The sequence below is a fragment of the Dermacentor silvarum genome, chromosome 6 (genome assembly GCF_013339745.2).
Source record: "Dermacentor silvarum isolate Dsil-2018 chromosome 6, BIME_Dsil_1.4, whole genome shotgun sequence".
In the NCBI taxonomy this organism is placed as follows: domain Eukaryota; kingdom Metazoa; phylum Arthropoda; class Arachnida; order Ixodida; family Ixodidae; genus Dermacentor; species Dermacentor silvarum.
Window position 1 is genome coordinate 127,364,537 of NC_051159.1, and position 22,074 is coordinate 127,386,610.

At 48.8% G+C, this 22,074-nt stretch overlaps 1 long non-coding RNA gene across 1 annotated transcript in view; it reads left to right on the top strand.

The window, feature by feature from the left end:
* The first annotated feature begins 1,812 nt into the window (after positions 1-1,812).
* LOC119455953 (uncharacterized) overlaps positions 1,813-22,074 on the top strand; it is a 77,030-nt gene continuing 56,768 nt past the window's right edge. Inside the window, exon 1 of the long non-coding RNA XR_007467556.1 lies at positions 1,813-2,663. This is a non-coding gene — a long non-coding RNA (uncharacterized LOC119455953). The remainder of the gene's footprint in view (positions 2,664-22,074) is intronic.

Genomic DNA, 22,074 nt, shown 5'->3' on the forward strand with positions numbered 1-22,074 from the left:
AGTCAGCGGTGGGAACACGCATCATCCTCCACTAATTTTCATTGTCGCCATTCATTGAGATGGGAACTTTGGCGCTCCTCCGTTGTACGGCGAAGTGTTCTCCACAGTGAGGATGCTGACTTTCTGTCGGTAATTTTCCGTGCATCGAATACGTAAGGACAGCAGTGGCGCTCATCACGTCGGCTAAAGTAAGTATTATATTAGAGTAGACCCGATGGGTATGGACTCGGTGTTTCAGCTTTCAATACGTGATCTGCAGATGGCTAAGTGACCTTTCTATAACAATTTAGCTACGCATGGTGGCAACGAATCAATGAGGAAAGACTGCGTTCATTGCTAATAAACACTTCTGCTGCTGCACTTTCTGACGGAAAAGCTTGTAACGGAAAGGGGAACGTCAGAGAACCGCAAGTGGTCAAAACTTACCAGGTGCACATCTTAGCCTCCACCCCTTACTCCATATCATTCGCTGCGGCGTCCCTCGCAGTACAGTTTGTGTTGCCTGGGACGTTAAACCCAATTGGCGAATCAATCAATCATTCAACCAATCGATCGACCAATCGGTCACTCAACATTTACTGCAGGGACCACTCCTACAACCTACTCGTTCTGGGGACCCACCCCAATCGGCCTTGCTGGTAGAGTAAAAACTGAATCAGATTGATAATAGGTTTTCTCAGCTTCGTATAGATAAAGATTTCCGGCAGGACCCGGCCATCTCACGATGAATGTTGACGTTAATGCGATTAGCATTGAAGCAATGTAAAGCGACACACATCGTATTGCCGACGTCATGCGTGAGGCGTGTGCTGCACTCTGGCTCCTCTCTCGCGCTTTCCTGGCCGGCTGTGGAATCTAGCGGCGCCGTCGCGAGAGAGAGAGAGAGAGAAAACTTTATTTTGATGGGGCACGGAGAAGCGTCGATCTCCGTGGTGGGTGGAGCCTTCAGTCCAGGGCCCCAGCGGCGGTGGCAGCACTTTCGGCTCAGGCGATAAGCTTTCGCTGATCCTCCAGTGCCGAGCTGGTCAGCACCATCTCCCACTGCTCGTGCGTTGCGTTTCGATGTGGGGAGTTATTGGGGATATTTTGGCATGCCATGTGGTGTGATAGAGGGTAGCTCGCTCTGTACAAAAATGACAAAGGGGCTGATAAAGGGTGGGGTACATCGCGTGAAGGAGCGTGAGGTGAGGATAGGTGTTGGTCTGGAGTTGCCTCCAGGTCGTGGCTTCAGCTCTGGTGAGGGATGGGTGCGGTGGCGGCATCGTTCTTGTCGCGAAGTCCGCGCATGGCGCGCACGAATATGCATTCAAACAAAATTGTCTGAATATATATGACGCGCATTGGATTGCGCCCAGCAGCGAAGAAATTTTAAAGGGTGTGTTTTCTTTTTGTCATTTAGAGCGTTACATGCCCAGTGGACGTACATGCCCAATGCGACGTGCCCAGTCACCACAGCTGGCGTGAAAGAGGTTAGATACAGACAGACAGACTGCAAAGTGGGTGAAGTTTCCAAATGCTAATCGCGTTAAGAAAACGCTTGACTGATTGTGTCAATCAGTACATCAATCAAGCCGCACCAAGCTATCTGCTGATCGCCCGTGGTGCTTATATGTATAGTGGTGCAAGGTTTTTGTCTTTACGTCTTTAATTCGTTCGCACGTTACCGCGCACACCGCGGTGCATCTCTACTCGGAGCCTATACAACGAAGCTTATTTCATAGATTAGGAGCAAGGAGCGAACTTTGAAATGGTGCTAAGCGATAGTAGCACTGAACCAAACGATATCAAACTGCGTTTACATGGATACAAAACTTAAGGCATCACGGGTCTAGCTGAAAGTTTCGATAAGACGGAGAACGTTCCGATCATCCGTTTCGCGGGCCCTGAGTGCAAGAAGAGTCTTCCCCCTAGCTGCACACTGCGTGTGTCTAGTGCCTACACAATGCCTACACGCGCCCTGTCTGTGCCATCCTTTCTCCTCCGCGTCTCTGCATTACCCGCGTGTACGATCGATATCTTGGCCTACGCGCTCTTCATCGACAAAGAACCGCTCCTCTCCTCCCCTCGCAAGAGAGTTCCGGGCGCCAGCTGCGGCAGCAACGCGCTGTGGCGAGGGGAAAAGCGCGCGGCTCGAACACGCAGGCGCGGTCTAATTAATATTCCTAATTTGTCGCTAGCGCAGCCCGGGACAGTGCCGCCGCCGTGCTGCAGGAGGAGCAGCCTCCTGAGCACGCGCGGCGCGACGCCGTTAGCGTCGGCGTTCCCGCCGAAAAAGAATGTCCCGCGTCGTCGGCGATGTGTTTACCAGGAGGCTCGACGGCAAGCCGACGGTCCGGATGCGCGAAGCCGCTGCTGCTGCCGCGTCCCGACGAGAACATCTGCAGACGGCGCGCTTTCCAGGCGCCGACGAGTATTGAAGAGACCTTAGCGAGATCGGGGAAGCGAGAGGAGAGAGCGAGAGCTCCGGGTTTTGTTCCCGGTGGCTCCCGGATTCAAAGATGGCGCTGCGGCTGGCTTGTTTTGCATCGGGCCGCGACTCGCGAGCGGCGGCGGCGGCTTCACGGACGGCTCGGGAACGCGCGCTTCGGCGCGCGTCGGCGGCATCTGTGGCGTCGTTCGAAATCAGTGGGATCCGTCGTCGCCACCGTCTCGAAGCGCAGCCGGTGAGTGTGCGTTGCTTGAGCGACGTGCGCGTTGACTCTACAGCCGCTCTGAACGAGCGTCTGCATGCAGGCGTCGCAACTTTCTGTTGGCAAATGCGGTTGTGACGTGTGTGTTTACAGTGTTACGACTAAAGGCTGGCTTCACATTATGGTTAGTTTAGGATTCGACGCTCGTATTGCCTAAGCCTGCAACGTTGTGATGATACCCCACGGAGCACCTGTCACGGCTGTTATAATTGTGCCGTCTTACCGTTGTCGCAGCTTCAGATGCGGAGCGTGCAACGCGCTTCGTAGTAAAGCACACCCTCTCCCCCCGAACAGGTGCCGCACATTTCAATAAGCTTAGCATTGGCTGAATCTAAAGGAACCGGACATGACGACAGCGCTTGGTGAGAGGCGTCTCCCAGCAGAGCTATTTTCACGTCGGGCAGATTCAGGTGGCATGGAGGAAGGAAGAAGTTAGGAGAGGGCATTACGTCATGCAGCCAATCTTGGCAAGCGAACGCTCTGTAATGCCAGTCCCTTTGCTCAGCGTCGGCCCAACACGTGACCTCTTGCGTCGAGATAACGGAGCAAGGATCGAGATTTTCCGAGATGTTTAGTTTCGAATGGGCATGGAGGAAGGAAAATGCTAATGGGTATCGAAAAAAATCAACCGGGAGTACTAAAACCTACCGCGCGCTCTCACGTCTCTTCAGGGCTCTGACGTTTTCACCACGTGTTGGGGCGACACTGTTGACTTCAATCGCGTTACACGATGCTCCCTCCTTTTCCTTCCTCCAGGTCAGGTGGACCGACGGGACGTCGCTGCAGTGGTGCGTGCGCAAAAGCTAAAGTATCCCGCACAGTCATATAGCTCGAGAATAGTGCCTAAGATGACACATGCATACGTGGTAATGACGAGGCGGTAAAGTATGCCACCAGGCTAGTTGATGTTGATCCATGATGTGTGACAGCGCGAACGTAGACATATGACGTAGACATATGGAGGCGGTAAAGCCACATGCCAAAGCCGTTTAAGGAGCTAGCCTTGTACTATATAGACTGTACCACTTTACGGCTGAGACATCGGTACATCCGAAAGACGCAGTGCTTTCGGTCACGCGTTGTGAAGTTGATGTCATGCTTAGCAGCGATGAGTTATAGAAACATGAAATCGGTGAGCAACTGTTAGCGAAAATTATCGATACGATAATACGACACATGCATGCTATACTTCATCTAAGAAAAAGCTTAACTGCGCGTTGGCTAATGGCTGTCGCACATTTTACTACGTCTTGGCAAAGGCGCTATACTGTAACGATATAGTATACGTACAAATTAAGCGAATGTTTTCTACTGAGCGCGCCCGCCGCTAATGATGCAGCGGGAACTCTTCTCAGCCGAGGCGATTCATTCAGCAAGAGCGATGCTCGCTGCTTAATCGGGCTTCCGTCTTCTTCGTGGACTATATATTTTTGTCTGCTTTAAACAGCAGGTACGCGCGTACGGCTGTAGGCTTGAGGGAAACAAGAGAGAATGGGACAGAAAATGAAAACTTTTATTGTGCCTTTGTCTTGGGTAAAGCTTGAAGTATTGAATGATCACAACCTCTGTGCTGCATGCTAAGCGGACAAAGCTACCAACTGTGGCTCTTATATATAAGAAGCACAGTTGGTAGCTTTGTCCCCGCTATAGAAATAAACACAGAGTCAGTTTACACTAGCAAAGTATACTTCCCAAGAGCCATTTTTGTTAATTTCGTGATGATATGTTGATTAGTAGAAGATAAAATAATGACCAAAGTTCCTTTTTTTTTCTTTTCTCTCTCTTCTTTATGATTTTTCATTGAAGCTCCATGGATTCCGGGACGCCAGTGTGACATTACGGGTTTCAAAATATTTGGCCATGCATGTCTGGGTCGTTGTAGCGCAGTAAATATTCTTGAAACATGATAACTTTGATCTTTGGCTATTTTAGAATACAACGTAGTCCATCGTTACCGATAAAAAAATGTAACGACCTCAGCAGATGCCCTCAAAATACGTGATGTCACGGCGAGATGGTGCGGAAACGTCAAGGCGGTATCGTACGTACTACCCAACTTCCGTATTTGCTTCTTTGCCGGCTTGACAAGCCTCTTTTCGTGGTAAAAGTTGCTTTTTTTTTTTTGGTATTGTAGAAGAGTAATTTAACAATACAACCCAACTTATTTTTCCTTTTAGTGTCGATTTGAAATAGGCGCGGTGAAGTTGCGCGTGAAGAGCGACGCGTAGTCAGAGGAAAAGCAAAACAAAGATGCATGTGATTGACTCCGCCATTATCGCTTTGATAACAAGACCATGCGTGTAACCGCATGTAGCGGCTGCTGACGCATGAGCGCTCGTCGGGATAAGCAATATGCTTTAGAAATATACATCATCATCATCAACAACAACAACAGCAGCAGCAGCTGCCGCAGCAGGACGAAGCCCTCTCCCCCTATATACATCAATATAGTGTTAAATATACTTCGAAGGTGCAATATTTCCAGCGACATCTGGTCTCATTGAGCCTGACGTTTCAGGTCTTAGACAAGCCTGCAATAGGATACAATGATATATTTGCGTTGGAGTATTGTTGTAATGATCTATGAAATATTTATCTAAAAAGTCGTCACGTAATTGCTTCGCGGAAAGCCGCTTATGCCTATGCGTATTTAGTATCCCCTTATGCCCTCTTAGGTTACAATAACAATACTGTACATAATGCGTCTAGGGCTAGACACAGTCGATAGTGTGATAGTGCGATCATGTCGATAGAAATGTGATATTTGAAATTTGGCGGCATTGGAACTCAGTAGCAAATGAAGCAACACACACACACACACACACACACACACACACACACACACACACACACACACACACACACACACACACACACACACACACACACACACACACACACACACACACACACACACACACACACACACACACACACACACACGCACACAACTATTCCTAACTATGAACCCACACCAACTCGCCCAGTTCGCCACTTTTGCTGAGACAGTAAAGCAATTTCACCATCCTGCAAAGCGACATGCACGCTCCTGTAATAGACAGCAATGGCGAAAACGTGAAACACTGACAGCTTGTCTTGTCCGTATACGTTGGGTTATATAGGATTTAATGTGTTCATTGAACTTCGGTGCCCATGCACGAATATTAGAGCATTCTCGTCGTTTCGTGTTAGAACATGCGATATTTCTGAGAATAAGCCGCGACTTTTCCCTTGTAATGCAGATTGCATACGAAGGTTTTATAGTACGTAAACACTGAGCAACTTTAAAAAGGGCTTTGATTTTTTTTTTCTATTTATTTTGCACATGCATGCGGCGATAGTTGCATTCTCCTTTAATCTCTGGCCCCATTGCACGAGGTTCGAGGTATTTCCTGCGGAAATTGGGAGTCCTGAGGTTTGCCGGTCTCGGTGGATCTCCTCGCTGCCGATGGAAATAAGGAGCGCAGAATCTCACACTATCCGCTCCGTCGCTCCAATTACTTCCAGTTCGGTGCGCCGCGAGCTTCCCATAAAGTTCTACACGTTGTTATCCGAGCTGCCCGAATATATTGCGCAAGAAGAGGAATAGGCACACGTTGTCTTCCCTTCTCCTTGTCGTATACCCAGAAACTTTCCGAGTTGGCCTATACAGCGTGTGGCTGCCACGAATAGGAAGGCCAGAAGACAACGGAAATTGGTCGTATCGGCCTCGCACGTATCAGGCGCCGCCGCTCACTTGCGCACGCATGACGAGTTGAGAACCTCGCGGGAGCAGCCGACATACAAGGGTTCTCACAAATCCCATAGAGAGACGAAGAAAAGGCAGCCGCATTGAAAGGCTTGTCCGAATGCCGAGTCCCCTCCTTTGTTTGATAATGTCCGCGGATCCAATACGAGTGCACTCTTGCATGCGAGAAAAGCGGTATCTCTGCGAGGCGTTATTGGGAAGCGATGTCACCCCCTATACTTGGCCCGTTCGCGCGACTCGGCCCGTAGAAAGACGCGCGCTTCCAATCCAATCACGCAGGGTCGGTATGTGCTGCTGTGCAGGAATTTGAGAGTTCCGAGCAACCGTTTCGCTCTCGTTGTTTCATCTCGAAGCTGTTCGTAGACGAACCTAGGCGGCGCTAGCTAACATTCTATGATGGGAACATTGGCACATGCGAGATGCTCAAAGCGAAAGCCGCGCATACGTTGATATGGGGACGAAGGCTGCACGAGAGACGGCGTGGAAGTTTAATATTACTTTTCACTCTAATCTACATTGTCCCTATTTGGCCAGATGTTGCACCATATCTTATTCAGAGAAGGGGATGAAAGACAATACATGTGGCGACGCGTAATGCGTTCTCGGGGTGGATTGTTGCGTTTCTCGAGGCATGTAACAAATAACCAGCACAGTTCGAGCGCGAAAGGAAGACGGGGGCGACAACGTCAACAAAATTTAGCAAACAAAGTATTTAATCCCACCGTTTCAACAAAGTGAAACGGTGGGATTAAATACGTGGGAACTGCCGCGGGGATAATGCTAACTAGCCCGCTCGCAAGCCTTGCGGGTCGTACTCTGTCTCACCTCAGACTCACAAAAGACGCGAGGCTTTGATTGCTCAATTTATCGTCAACTAGCGGCGATGAAAGTTTCATTCTCTTTTAATCTCCTAACCTATTGCGCAGTATTCGAGATATTTCCTGCGGCAGTCGGAGTTCGGAGGCGCCAACTCCCCTAAGCTTCACATACACTCAGTCAATCGAGAACAGAAGAACGCTCACATGCAAGGCAATACAAGTCTGCGAGGCGATACGCAACCTGAATCACAATACAGGTATAGCTGCGTCAAGGCCATGCATGCTCGAAGCCTCACAACATTACTGCAAATCAGCGGGCACACAGCCCTCTCAATCCAGTTCCTCCTTCAATGCCCTTCTTTCCTCAGCCATGCACACTCCCTGCTCCTCGCACGTAAAAAGTCGGCAGGCCAGCCTTCGGCAGACCACACGTACACGCTTTTATCTCACCGTGTGTCTGTTCCTTCCCTCATCACCTTTATGCACACCTGTATCAACTTGTCGATAGTCTCAATGCCGACGAAGAGTTGTCATTGCCATGAGCATATCCACGGAGGGTCATTCAATACAGATTTCCTCTGACCCACTTCACTATAGGTGCGTTAAAGAAAATTCACGCAGTGCTAGGCGTGCACCTCTATAGACCAGAAAAAAATATTCAGCTCTTTCCTAATAGGTTTCTTTTTTTCTTTCTGTTTTTTTAACAATCTGAGGACTGAGAAAAGTGGGAAGGAGGATCCAGTGGAATACAGGGCAGTTAATAGCTTCCCCATTCTCAGAGGCAGCACACCGCAAAAAAAAGTTTAAGAAATAAGGACGGTGTATGGGACAGATGCCGCATCGTATTGCCACGCGCTTGTGCCACTTGCTCCTAGAAGAATACGAGGACGGTCTAGTTCACGAACTAGCACCTTGGTCTTTTGTCGGTGCTGCGCTGCCCCTTTGACGACTCGGACTTTAACGGCTTCTTTTAGAAGTCGCCTGTCTATTAAACGTGACATTTTTTTCTGGTGGAGGTGCGGATGATGACGTATTTAACTACTAGCATTGGCAGTTCAAATGTGGACGCAACTTGGTCGAAACGGCACCGACTCCCGGTCGACCTCATTCAGCCGTCGATGAGGACACTGTCACAAAATTGGAGGCCATCATTTAGAAGATTACCGCATATCGATTCAAGAACTAGCTTAAAAGTTCAAGATCAGTGCAGGGTCCATAGTAAATATTATTCAGGAACGCCTGCACATGCACGAAGGTGTCACCACATTAGGTTACTCGCTTGCTTTCTGCTTTTCACAAGGAGGAATGAGTGCCCTGCAGTCGTGCCTTAAAAACTGAAAAGACGTTTTTGTAAGATTGATTACACTGGATGAATCACGGGTTCATTACTACGAACCAGAAGCTAAAGTCCAGCCTAAACAATCGAAGCACTACGACTCGCCACCTCCCCCGCCCAAAATCACCCGCGCAGCCTTCAGATAGCAAGGTGGTGCTGACAGTTTTTTTAGGACCAGCAAGAAGCGGCGATAAGAGATTTCATGCCGAAAGGTGCCACCGTAACGGGACCTATTATGCTAACTTCCTGAGAAAAGTAAGGGAAACCATCAAAATCAGCAGGTGCGGCATTCGGTCAAAAGGCGTCCTACTCTTGCACGACAGTGCTTCTGGTCACAACTCGCATGTTGCGCAAGTAGAAGCATGCTCCTGTGGGTATGGAATTTTTCGTCGTCCCCCGTATTGTCCCGTCCTTGCGTCCTTTCAATCTATAAAGTTATTCTTGAACCGCAGGCATTTCCCTGATCATGACACGCTCATTGCGAAATTCTCCAAAGTCAACCTAAGGACTTCAACGAGCGTAGTATCTGTAGCTGCGTAAAATTATGGCAGAAGTCAGTAGATCTCGATGGAATTGCAATGTAGGAATTGTACAAGGCAGTCTTACGTGGCTTTCTGATATACAGTTTGCCTTGACTGGCGAAAATTTACAAGACAAATCTTAGCCCACCGTACGCTGTTCGAGCACGGGCTTTCAGAGTTCACCTTGTAGTTTGCAATGATGTGCATCAACAACGGCAACTATGACAATAACTCAGGACCATCCAATACAAACACACGTTGTCGTGTAAATGCTAAGAGTGTGCGCCTCGTCCGAGCCCATTCTCCTCACCAAGGTCACGGCACGTCACTGAAGGAAATTCATAATAATGGCTAGATCGAAGACCAACGCCAGCTGTATATGAGTAACGCGGCTGCCGTCTCGTAGCAGTGGAAGTGCGGATTGGCGCAAAATAGACGCTGGGAAACTCGCAATGAATTTCTACGCGCACAATTTCCGTCACGTCACGTAAAATCAAGTTTCTTCTGGGTGCGGCGCAAAATAGGGGCTCGACATTTAACTTCTGTTATACATTTTTCCCTTCACCACAGGCACTCGCGCCACATTAAGCGCGTAGGCTGTTTCGCGCGTGACGATGGCGCGTGTCATCGTCATGCGTCATCGTAGGTCATACGTTATTACCGATAGTGTACTTTGCTGTGCGTGAACCTCTTTTCAGCGTGTAAGACATACGGAAAACAAATCAATAAAAATTTGGCGCATATTCAACAGACATCTACGTAATGCGAAGCGTTGCGCGAATCATTGCAGCGTGGGCCCCATAGTGGGGCCCCAGCGGGACGCTTTGTCGTGTTCATATTGTCTTCTGTTGTAAGAGGACGGACGAGTGTACGTACGTCTTCCTTATAGTGAAAGTATACCCAATGATCCCAGTTGCATATATACCCACTGGCCCCAGGAGCACAACCCAACGGCCAGTGGCCCCGGTGGCATATATTAGAGCGCAGCTCTTAGGAGCCCATTCCTGCGGCGGGCGTCGGCGTCGGTGTTGTCCCGCAGCGCAACCGAGCGAACAAGCGAAGGATGAAAGAGCGAACGCGGAGCGCCACCGCGGGAGATGAACGACGCGAGGAGAAAAGCGGAGAGGAGGGTGCCGCGGAACCATGAGGCGGAAAGCGGAGGAGGGTATGGCGATGGCGTGAGAAGAAAAGCGCAGTGCGCCGACGATGGCCAGAGTAGCGCGCGTCGTCTGGGAGGTCTGTCGGCGGCCGCTGCTGTGAATCGCGCCCACGCGCCATCCATCGCGCTGGCTCTCGCGATCTCCAGAGAAGCGAGGCAGTCGCGCCACACTTCGCTCCGTTTGCAACGTGCCGCACGAGACAGATTGCCCGCGCCAGCCAATATATCGCGAAATGAGAACACGTGTAGAGCTGCGCTCAAAATTTCGGATTAGGGAGTATCGTAATCGCCGGTGATTTTTTTTAGACTTCCCTATCTCCGTGATTGGCCCACGAAAACGTCGAGATACGCGCCAAAAATTGTGCTTACTCGGAGGAGAAGCATGCTTCGCCTTAAAATAATAGAGCAACACGAATGTCACACGTGCCGTTTCTGAGGCCATTCAGCGCTATCATCGTATATGTTCCTCCCCAAGGGAAACTCGCTTCTTTCAGGAATTGCAACTCTTCGTCTACATGCATGAGGTCTTAGTCGAGTTACAAATTGCAACGACTTTCGATTACGGCTGAAAACGCGTGTATACGCATAGGATGGCGGTATGAGCGAGTCGATTTAACACACATACACACATGCGCACGCACACACACCGGCGGTGGCTGTGGGTTCGATTCCCAGTCGCGGCGGTTGCATTCCTATGGGGGGATTAATACAAAAACGCTCGTGTACTGGTGCTTTGTGTGCATACTAAAGACCCTCAAGTGGTCGAAATTATACCGCAGTTCTCCCCGCAACGGCATGACTAGCATAAGTGCTCTTATAAAATTGTTCATAACACAGGGAAGCGTCAGAGAAATATATATATATATATATATATATATATATATATATATATATACGCATACAACTGAAAGGAGCCTGCCATTGGGCGAGGAATCGCTAAACATAATCACTGTTTTGCACCGCTCGACGGATGGTTAGGCTCAGCCAAAACGGTCACGTATATGCGCAGTGATTGTAGACGAAGTCATCGTTCTGCGGGGTTAAGTGGCGATCGGAGTAGTTTAGAAAATTGCTATCTGTGTGGCGTTGCGGGCCCATTTCTTTCGTTATTTTCCCAGTGTACACGGTAGTTACGCCGTGGTCATTTATACTATTTCGCTTTGCGAGAGAACATCGAGCAAGGTTATTCGCATCAAAGTTATTTTTTTTCGCCCTTGCTTGCTTCTTGACGGTCGCCTCGCGTAGCCATGTAGGGAAAAAAAAAAAGAAAAGCAAGAACACTGTTCTTGCCAGTATAGTGGAAGGTCGAGTCAACAACCATGTTTGCGCCTTTTGTTGTTTTATTACTTTTACTTTCCTTGTGTCCGCCATACAAGCGCAAATTTCGTGCAGGATCGAGCTTCCCGCTTGTGAAAAGGCAACTAGATTGTTTTTGCTCATTTTTTAAATTGCTTTCACTTTTATTAACGATATGAAAAGAAGCAACCCGCCATGCTTGTTCTGTAACGACGGAGAGCTCGTCTAAACACAAAGAAAGAAATAGAAAGGGGTGTCCGAGGGAGGGCTATTTTCGTGGCACAGCGCACGTAAAAAGAAAAAAAGAAAAAAAAAAACGACAGGCTCGAGCGTAAATGGCAAGCCCGACCTCTTTGAAAGCAAATAATGCGGTCGTTTACAAGCGCTTCAGAGATCCTGCGTGTACACCTTGTTGTGGACGGAAGAAAACGATCTCCGAGACATTAAACCGCGCGCACGTGCGAGCTTCCAAGCAATTCACTTCACCCCCTTGGGGACGAGGGGGGTGGTTGTTATGGGCGGAAGGGCAGAGCGATGGAAAGAAGAGCAGGCCTAGGGGGGCGGGAGCCGAGATCTGCGAGAGAAGCGCCAGTCGTGCTCCAAGTTCATGTGCGGCCGGCCGCCCCGCATTACGCCATTCACGTGCGCTTGCCCTTCGGTCAGGGAGCCCGTCGAAGACGCCGCACCGTTTGCCGCGCGAGCCCGTCTCGGCAGCCGGCGTTATACTTGTGTGCAGTGTCGTCGGATGTAGTAGAGGTCCTTGCTTATCTATATACTGTATATTGACGGGATTGCTCAATGGTCCAAGCGTATTTAGAAGGATGAGAAGCACAACTCGGTTATCTTCGATTTATTTGCCCAACAGTTTCAGTCGCAGTGGCTACATATCAAATACAGCGATCAGCTGCCACGTCGCTTCACCAGCATCAGTGGCTATGGCGTTGCGCTGCTGAGCACGAGGTCGCGGGCTCGATTCCTGGACTCCTCGGCCACATTTCCATGGAGGCGAAAAAAAAAATAACGCTCGTGCACTTCGATTTACTTGCGGGGTAAAGCAGTCCATGTGGTCAAGGTTAATGTGGAGCTTGCCACCATGGCGCCTAGCCCCATTGTGGCTGTCGCACGCTAAACTCCCTAAATCAATCAATGACTCACGTGGCTTCACTTCGTTGCGAGTTTAGTACTATCCCGTCATGGCTTCGAGCACAGCGCCTCGAGTGATGTTGTTAAAGTATCGAGAGGTGAACGGAAAAAGAGTTCAAGGCAAAGACTAAAAAGATCATCCGCCCCTTCCATGTGTTGCACGTGATAAAATGGCGTAAACATAAGTAAACACAGATCTACAACAGGAAGTTATATTGAAACGTTGCGAGGCGAGAAGAGGCAACGACTTCCGACGCTACTCGACCAGTGTCCACTTCTCTGGTCGAACCCTGCCAAGCCGCCGCCAGAGGCATCGGCTGCAGTCAAGACACCGCGCACGTTCGGCGCGAACGCGGAGAAACACGGACGGCGTCGGCAGCAGCTCTGTGTGTTGCGCTTTATCTGAAAGGGCGCGCCGCGCAGAAACACCTTCTCTTATACCCATCGCCTCTCCTCATCGCGCCCAGCGCGGCCTCTCATAGGTCGCCTCCGCGCTGGGCGCGAGGAGGAGAGGAAACTAACTCGTACTGCTGGAGTCGCTTCCTCCCCCAGCACGCCTCTCCTCCTCTGCTGGTCACGTGACCTGCCCTTCCCCGCCGCGTCTCTCTTCCTCTTCTGGTCACGTGACCTGCGTGACGCTGGACAGACGGCGAAGGGTCGACTTAGAACAGTTTCGCTAACGGATGGGGGCGGCTCCAAGTGCGGCAACGACTCTTGTGAAGTTCCTCTAGGTTTGGTCCAGCTTTCAGCAAATTGCACAACTGAGTATAGCAAATGGCCTTTCGGAATTTGTTTCCGATCCGTGATTTTACAAACGCCGTCATTAAAATCGCTGCTACAAAGACAAGGGCGCTTAAGCACCTTTCTGCCCAGATGTCTGACGTCTATAACCGCCAGTAGTGCAACCCAGGATCTCTGCCAGGGGGGGGGGGGGGGGGGGGCTTAAATTTTTGTTCGACCTCAATTCGACCTCAAGCCACCTCCTAAATTGACACGGTAATGTGAACAGAGCGCTGAAGGAACACGTTGGACTGGTGGGGCTGGACGCGTGGGAGGGGGAAGGGCGGTTACAACCCCCGAACTCCCCCCCCCCCCCCCTCCCCTTTGTTGCGCCACTGATAACCGCGGTTGTAAAGAGGGAGAGCGGCGGAACTGGGCCTGCGGCATCTGCGGTGTGGAGCAGCCCGTTGCGCAGGATATTTCGGAGGCATAGCAGCTAGCTCTGTCGATTTGTGGGGTGGTTATGAGCTGCGGGATTATATTTCCCAGGCAGGGCGACTATCTTCGAATATTGACCGTGGTGAAATTTAAAAAATATATATACTCTTGCGTAAGTTCCAGAAAACGCTAAACCCATGCAGGTAACACAATATGAAAAGCAACATTTGTAAAAGAAATATCCGGGATTCATTGCGATAACGTTTAGCTAAGGTGTTCTAGGCCACAGCTATGAATGTTTTGGCGTGTGCTCTCTTCCAGCACTTCTGCTCCGCCCCATGTGTCTCAAGATCATGCTGTTAATAGACGCTGCAATCGTCTTGAGGCGCTCGCATACCGCACTGGTATTACAGTGTTAGCATTACAGTGTTAGCGTGTCCGAGGCATTACAGTGTTAGCGTGTCCGGTATTCCGGTATATACGCAATGGCGTTTGCGTAATACCGGTTTACCGGACGCTTCGTCTAACCTCTGTGCCTTATGAACGCGTTTTCGTGTTCCCCGAGTGGTCTCGAAAAAATATTAAAACATGCAACGTGTTCACGATTACGCAAATATCGAAAATTACACCCACAGCGAAGTAGAACACACTGCAATAATAGCTCAGTGTTTGTCTGGTTGAGATCCGCGCAGCCAGGTGGCGCCACCAATCCAGCCGCTCATGCGCGCTTAACATCCGCCTATACCGGAATACCGGAATGACATCCGCCTGTATACCTAAAACTCTTTATTAGGTCTTTTTAGCGCACGCCCACACTATTATAAGGTCCCGAAATTCTCCACAAGCTCCATATTGAATGATCTAACATGATCATATGGTGATCCCACATATGTTGTCCCAGCTAACTGAAACCAAGATTAGAAAAAAAAAAAAAAAAAACCAAGAGCTCTACAGAAATCGTACCAACTGCATATTAGCGGTAGTCGTGTGTACGTACAAATATAGTATTTCTGAAGGAAAAGCTTCATTACGCTACCTCGGGCAGCCGTCGGCGACTCTACAGTTTTCACCTTGAGAGCTAGAGGTCAAACCACCAGAGAGCATTAAGGCGCGTTTATAGTCCGACGTTATCGGCACGCGGGCGAGCGTCATCAGACGCCGTGCGCGTCGGAGCGCATTGGCCGCGCTTCCGGTTACGTTGGCGGCGCCAGTACGTCGTACCATCGGTCGAACTATAGCCGCTGTTGTTCTCCCCAACGTGACATAACGTTACATAACGTTCACGCTACGTCGGACTATATTTAGGCCTTTACGGAGCACTGAAAGGAGACATTGCCGCCGTTGCCCGAGTAGAGTTGGGCCCGGCTGCGAATTGCAACAAAGTCTCACTACTTTACTGATCACCGCAGTGTCTGATGATGTGTCACCGCAGAAATGATGAATAAACACTGTATTCATTGCAAACATGTCTGTATATCATTGCGAAACCACACCTCGGCCACAGCTCTACAATGGGCCTATAGCCAGGGCAGTGAAGCTTTCGCTATCAACCAGGGTTAACCAAAGCTATAAACCACATCAATTTTTTCATCACCGAATATGTATTAAATAATTGTTTTCGTTTGATCAACTTCTTAATTCTTGCTTGAATCACTAGCATGTCAATTATAAAGTTGAAGAGCCCCTCAAATAACCTGGGATTCATGCATTTTTTTTCTTGCTCAAGTCTGCCTGGTTGTTTTTGCCGAGAAAAAAAAAACAAAAAGGCCGCGAAATATGAAAAAAAAAATAACGCTTGAAGGGGCCCTTGCGCGACTGCTGTTGTGCAGCGCTCAACGTGTGCAATGGGTGAACAAGCACGGCCGCAGCCCGAAAATATAAACGGCCCTGCAACGTAATAAATGTGCTGACATGCAAAAATGTCATGCAATATGATTGTTAGTTATAACACAAACTATAGTTATTCCTTTTTTTCTATCATCAAGGTGCTTCATTTCATAAGAAATCTTGCATCAAATCGCATCTTGCATCGGAGGCAATACGTTCGTTCCGCTTGGAGCCTGTCCTTGACACCCCTCGTAGCTGCAAAGACACATTTCAATATAAGCGAACACGCTAATTGGTGTAAGGAAACAATTTCATAGGGTGCACTCTGCGTAGACGTTGCAACAGCAGGTGTACATTTTAAGGCACCCTTTCAGCGGCCTTGTGGGTGTCAATCTTTTTATAGTTTATTTTTTTAGAGCGCAGCTCTCAGGCGCCCGTTCCTGCGGCGAGCGTCGGCGGCGTAACCGAGCGAACGAGCACAGAGAAAGATGAAAGCCAACGCGGCTCGAGCGCAGCGGGGGATGAAAGACGCGAGGAGGAAAGTGGAGAGGAGGGTGCAGTGGGACCATGAGGCGCAAAGCGGAGGAGGGTATGGCGAAAGCGTGAGAAGAAAAGCGTAGTGCGGCGACGATGGCTACGAGATGGCGCCAGAGTAGCGCGCGTCGTCTGGTACAGGTCTGTCGGCGGCGGCTGCTGTGAAGCGCGCCCACGCGTCACCCACACGCTGGCTCTCGCGATCTCCAGAGAAGCGAGGCAGTCCCGCCACACTTCGCTCCGTTTGCAACGTGCCGCAGGAGACAGATTGTCCGAGTCAGCCAATATATCGCGAAATGAAAACACCTATAGAGCCGCGCTCAAATTTCGCATTAGGTAGTATCGTAATCGTCGGTGAATTTTTTCTTGCACACACCTTTAGTATTGGTGTTATGAGTATAGATGGATACTAAATAGGTGCAATCAAAAGTGAAAACACGATAAACGTTTTTTAACACCCTTAATGGTACAGATATTGTTACCGCGCATACAGGCAAAACCAACGAGAATCGCAGAGACAACCTACGCTTAAGCGTTATAATCACTGATATTGCAAGTTGCCATACATGGCTGTTGTTTCGCTTTGTCCATTTATGTTTTATTTATTTCCGTTGGTAGTAAATTTGCTAGTTGCATGTTGAGTACTTTTGCCATGTTTTTCATTTGCATGCATTACTTTATTTCTGTATGAGCTGCTTCCATGTAGGTACCTTTAGGATTATTCATATTGCCACTGCTCCATTTCATGTTCTTTAGGCTCCACATTTATGTTTACTTTTGAATTACTGATATTTCAGTTTGTTTGTACAGTATACGACAGTAGACGAATACGTTGATGTAAACTATTAAAGTATCTGGCTCCCACGCATTTTTCTTCCGCGACACAGTACACCGTTATAAAAATCATCCGTGATATACAATCGCCTCTTACGTAATTCTACTGAGACCACAAAAACTCGAAGTAAACGCAACGTAATTTCCATAAATACTTTTAAGGGCAGGATGCCGTTTTGTAACATCCGCGTATTCTCCTCGTCATATGCAGGCTCGACATCGCCTGCTACGCGCGCAGTGCACGCAACTTGCCCGCTCGCTCACGTGCACTGCACGGAAACAGGGGTGGTTTGTGACAGGCGTGGCGGGGGCGCTGGAGGTGGAGGGAGGAGGAAAAAAAGCGCGGGAGGCGCGTGTCCAGCGTGTGCCACCCGTCTAGGAGGAGGAGGTCAGTGACCACCAATGGCCCCCAGTCGAAAAAACGCGGGGGCCGCCGTCGCTCAAAAAACGCCCGCTGTTAGCCACCCTACCGCTGTTGCTCCTGCGGAGTCCGCTGCGCCCTTGATCTGCGCCACCTCGTTCGTTCGCGTGCATCATGTCTGACTCCCCCCCTTTCCTACTTTTCCTCCTTCGCGTCTCCGCAACAGGCCGGGCTGGGCTTGGCTTGGCTTGGCGCGCGCGCGCGTAATGGTTTTTCTGTAAAGACGTCTGGACCCGCACGAGCGGAGCAGGCGCGTTGAGCCACCCTCTTTGCTGCAGGCACGGGCACGTTTCGATGACGCGGCACTGCCGCGCTTCTCTTCTCCCTGCGGCTGATGGTGCGTGACGCTTTGTAGTGGTTCACACTTCGGCGTTTTGTTCCATTTCGTATCGTTTCTTCTTTTTCTTTTTTTTTTGTTCTTTTTTTTTAGACCAACTCTAAAACAGGATGTTGAGCTTATCGCTGCTTTGTTCTCGCTCAGATTTCGCACCATGATCGCATTTTCCTGGCCCGCGTCGTTAACCAATATGCACCAATCGCTGACGCGCACTAGTGCAATTATTGCGGTGCACCGGCCCTAGTGATCGTTTGTAGTCCTATGGTCATGCAAGTATGTTAAAGGGACAATAAATGGGAAAAAAAATATTTTACCTGTATTAGTAAATTACCCTTCTAGAATACAAAGGGAAGAGAGCTACCTTAACCATAATAAGAGGTTTGGTAATCCAGTAAAGCCTCAAGAAGGCAGGACGGGGGGCGACGCCGCCTTGAAGTTCCTGCACCAGCTCACCGGGACCTCAGAGATTTTGACGGTGTTTGCACGGGCATAGTTAATTTGTTTATCTGTAAAGATGGATTACATTGTATTCTAAAACACACACACACACACACACACACACACACACACACACACACACACACACACACACACACACACACACACACACGCACGCACGCACGCACACACACACACACACACACACACACACACACACGCACACACGCACACACGCGCACACACACACACACACACACACACGCACACACGCACGCACACACACACACACACACACACACACGCACACGCGCACACACACACACACACACACACACACACACACACACACACACACACACATAGTGGAGTTGGCAAGCTTCAAGAACATTTCCTGAGCTACAACAGCCAAAATAAAGAAAAACTTTGGGATTTGAGAAAAAGCATTGGGATTTCGACGCGAAATTCAAGAAATTGAACATTGCCCTTCATTTCCCATTCTGATAAACAACGCTTTACCGCTAAACGAGGCAAAAACAAATCGTTTTGAGAGAATAATTTATCAGTCCCATAGGTGACTTCAGATGTTTCTCTTTATACTTCGTCCCTTCAAGAATACGACTCATTTATTCAATGCTTTCCTTGGCATCAACGCACATTGCCTTCATGTGGTTGTTAAGTCATTCGAGACAATCGACAACCTGCATATCTTGCCTCGCGCTGCGACACGGAATACGTTCTTTGAGCGCCCATCAAGATTACTATATCGTTTTGTTTTCAGCGGTTTCCAGCGTGATTAATTGCCGATAAGTGCAGCCGGGGGTCGCGCGATTCATTGATTAGAATGGAAGGCTCGATAAGTATCTCTGGCCGAACGTGCAGCGAAGTCCCGAGGCGGCAAAAATCGCTCCTTCGCGCTCCGCGGTTATCGCGGGCGCTCTCGCAACTGTTGCCACGCGAAAGCGCGAACAGCGCGGTTGGATATTTCCCTATCGGGCCGCCGCCCGCAGCGCGTTATCATAACGGTGTCCGCCGACGCGGAGGAAAAGGGAGGAATTTATCAGCCAGAAATATGGAAAGCACTTGACCTTCCGCCGATAGTGCGGCCATAAAATGTGCGCCCCGACGATGCAGACATTCACTCCCACGCGCCGATATGCCCGCTTTCCTCCCCTTCTTCTACCCAATCACCCTCTCCTTTCGTCTAACGCACCTCGTCTCCCACAGCGGCATAGCCGCCGGCTCTGGGGACAAAGTATTAAGCGAGTTGTGACAGTTGCAGTCGACGCAGCGTTAGCGGTTGCCCGCACAAGTATACTGGGAAACTCGCAATTGATGATGGGGCATCGATGGACGCCAGTATTGATTTTCATTGCCTTATTAACCTCTGTCACAGCTTCACGGAATTCTTCGACTGGGCCTGAGACCCTAAACAAAACCTCAACCACGAGCCATAGAAGAAGAAAAACACAGGACACTGAACTTGAATTTGGCTCTTTTGTTCATTGAATATCACTTGCACGCGCTAGCCTCAACTTTATTCTCACTATCAGATGGTAATGCGATTACATCGTCTTGTGCTTAGCGCTCTTTAGTCAAGTTTATTTGTTTACAGTTCTGAAAATACATGAGGCAGCTGCTCGACTGTCATGGAGCTGGAGCAAAAGGAGAAATGTCGTATACGCCTGACGGGGCTCCCGGCACCATGAGTACAGCGAGCGACAACAGAACAATATATACAGAAGGCACGAAAATAACACAGTGTTCTAAGTAACAGTATTTACAGCCAGAAAATCTTTGGAAATGAGAACAAAATAGAAACCCACAGCAAAGAAAGAATATGAGCAAAAGCAGATTCTGATGTATTCAAGAGTGAGAGGGGAAAAAATGAAGCAGCCGAGGGGCACCTATACGTATATAAAAGCTTCAACCTTTTACTGCAAATCGCAGATCACAAATAAAACATTGCAACTGAATAAGAATGTGCCACTAAATTACACGAGAGAGTACTTTTAAGGCGAAATGCGAAAACACCCGTGTACTTAAATTTGGGTGCACGTTAATTTGGACCAGGTGGTCCAAATTATTCCGGAGTCCCCCACTACGGCGTGCCTCATAATCAGATCGGGGTGTTGGCACGTAAAACCCCATAATTTAGTTTTTTAAGTACTTTTAACGGAACAGGTATCTGCGGATAAGGTGTATTTTCACTGTCTCCCCAGGTGATAAATAATTGTGCAATTCGGTAACCAACTGTGATGCAACAAGCTAACAATGGCTCTGCGTCACTTACACTGGAAAGTGATTAATATTTACGGCTGTAAGAATTTTGTTCACAAATGTGCTTGCATGACACTCGGACTCCAGGCAGTATATGAAGGTATACAGGAAACATGATTTTCTTGAGAAAGCGATTCGCGTGCCATATCTGGAACTTGGCACCAACGCGCTCGTAATCGCAAAGCTTTTCAGTGAGCACATAACTATATATACAGATGGCCGCTAGGAAACGAATTGATATTGGATAGCTTTAGCTTGTTTCATTCTTCATCTTGATTAGTTGTGAATTATGAGAAGTATGCCCCGTAACAAAAGAGGCACAAACACAATAACAAATAGCTAACGAAGCAAGTCCATGGATTACGGAGAATATGGAGAGAAAAAAAAAAGAAAAACTAGAAGAAAGGGTAAACGAGCACAATGACAACAAAAGGCGCGAAATAGTATTGCATGGGAACATGAATGAAAATAAAATTGTAAATCAGCTATACTGTTCCCAGGGAAGTCATCAAGTCACCCAAGCGAAAAAAAAAAGAGAGAGAAAAAAAAAACACACGAAAAGAAGAAGTAATCAAGTCACTGTGACACGAGAAAATTCCGTAGAGCTTTGATAACTGATCTCTGTTTGTTTGGGCACGTGTAATACTAGGATGGAGCTGCGAAGTCAGGACGAAAATGATGGCATAACGCAGCTGCGAAGTCACGACTAAGTGCCGTAAATACGTTTGTCGAGAGTTGTCGAAATTGGACCAATCTTTTAAATCCTTTTTTTTTTTCTTTTTAAATTTGTATAACTACGACCCACCGAGTTACGCTGGTGCATTACGGTGAAGTTCGACGGATGGCGGAAGGGGCAATTTCCAGCGCGGGCAGTGAGTAGCTTTTGCGGATCGACGTCCAACCGGTGCATGCTACACGCTTGCTAAAATGTATCTCGTCACGCACAAAAGCACCGTCGCGGCCGGCTCGGCGCACTTCTCGGTTGGTGACAAATTGCCAGTGACCGTAAAATTCCTTGCTTTACCTGGCGTCCAAGTTTCCCAGTTTACCACAAGCAGTGCGCGCCTTTTCAGTATCACACCCCTGTCTTTCAAACTCTTGCACCGTGCACACTGCGATTTGCACGTTATCGGGAACATTCCTAAACGTACTAAATTGAAAGCCGAGCCACTTCTCGACTGATGTGGCCACTGCGTTTCACTGACACCACAAGACGATTCTTTAGCGACATTTATGTAACGAGGCACTCTCGACGTGTGCTCCAATGCACTGTATAATGAGGGAGTGTTTCTCAAGCGATTCGTCTTATGCGTTAATGAGGAGCTTTATTGATACACAGTGTCTTCTTCAGTCGAGGTGTAGATGTGCTCCACTCGGTGGCAGTGTTTTTAGCGGGCCCGAGGCACTCAGGAAGGTTGCTTTTAGTATTAAATGTAGCCTACAACCAGGAATGAACTGAATTAAAACACGAGGAGCTAATACCCGACGCACAAAGAATAAGTACAAAGACCGTATAATTCGTGACACAAAAATG